This window comes from Octopus bimaculoides, chromosome 4 (genome assembly GCF_001194135.2).
Source record: "Octopus bimaculoides isolate UCB-OBI-ISO-001 chromosome 4, ASM119413v2, whole genome shotgun sequence".
Lineage (NCBI taxonomy): Eukaryota > Metazoa > Mollusca > Cephalopoda > Octopoda > Octopodidae > Octopus > Octopus bimaculoides.
In genome coordinates, this window is record NC_068984.1 from 144,072 (window position 1) to 144,548 (window position 477).

Genomic DNA, 477 nt, shown 5'->3' on the forward strand with positions numbered 1-477 from the left:
TATATATATATATATATATATATATACCAGCAGAAAGACCACCTTTTGGGTGGTTTTCTGCTAGCCACTTGATATTTTCACTAAATGTACTGAAAAAGAAAGAAAGAGGGAAAAAAGAAGGAAAAGGGGAAGAGAGGAAGAAAGCAAAATGATTTTCAGTGATGACCAAACTGCACCTGTTTTTTTTTTAAGAGGTCACCATTCTTAAACCCATTCCAATACAATGGTAAAGGACTAAATAAATAAATAAAAAGTGAATGGGAAGGGGATACCCCTTCTCTCTCTTTCCCCTTTCCCTATCTGTCTGTCTATCTATCTATCTCTCTGTCTATCTATCTATCTATCTATCTATCCGTCTATCTATCTATCTATCTATCCGTCTATCTATCTACCTACCTATGTGTCTATCTAGTTATCTATCAGCCTATCTACCTACCTATATTTCTATCTATCCATCGCCAGTGTCAAGGAACCTCA

The 477-nt window shown here is 35.4% G+C and overlaps 2 protein-coding genes across 3 annotated transcripts in view; one reads left to right on the forward strand and one right to left on the reverse strand.

The window, feature by feature from the left end:
• LOC106881854 (ADP-sugar pyrophosphatase) overlaps positions 1-477 on the reverse strand; it is a 26,016-nt gene that overhangs the window by 24,176 nt on the left and 1,363 nt on the right. The window lies entirely within an intron of this gene.
• Positions 1-477, forward strand: part of LOC106881852 (uncharacterized) — a 30,352-nt gene that overhangs the window by 6,042 nt on the left and 23,833 nt on the right. The window lies entirely within an intron of this gene.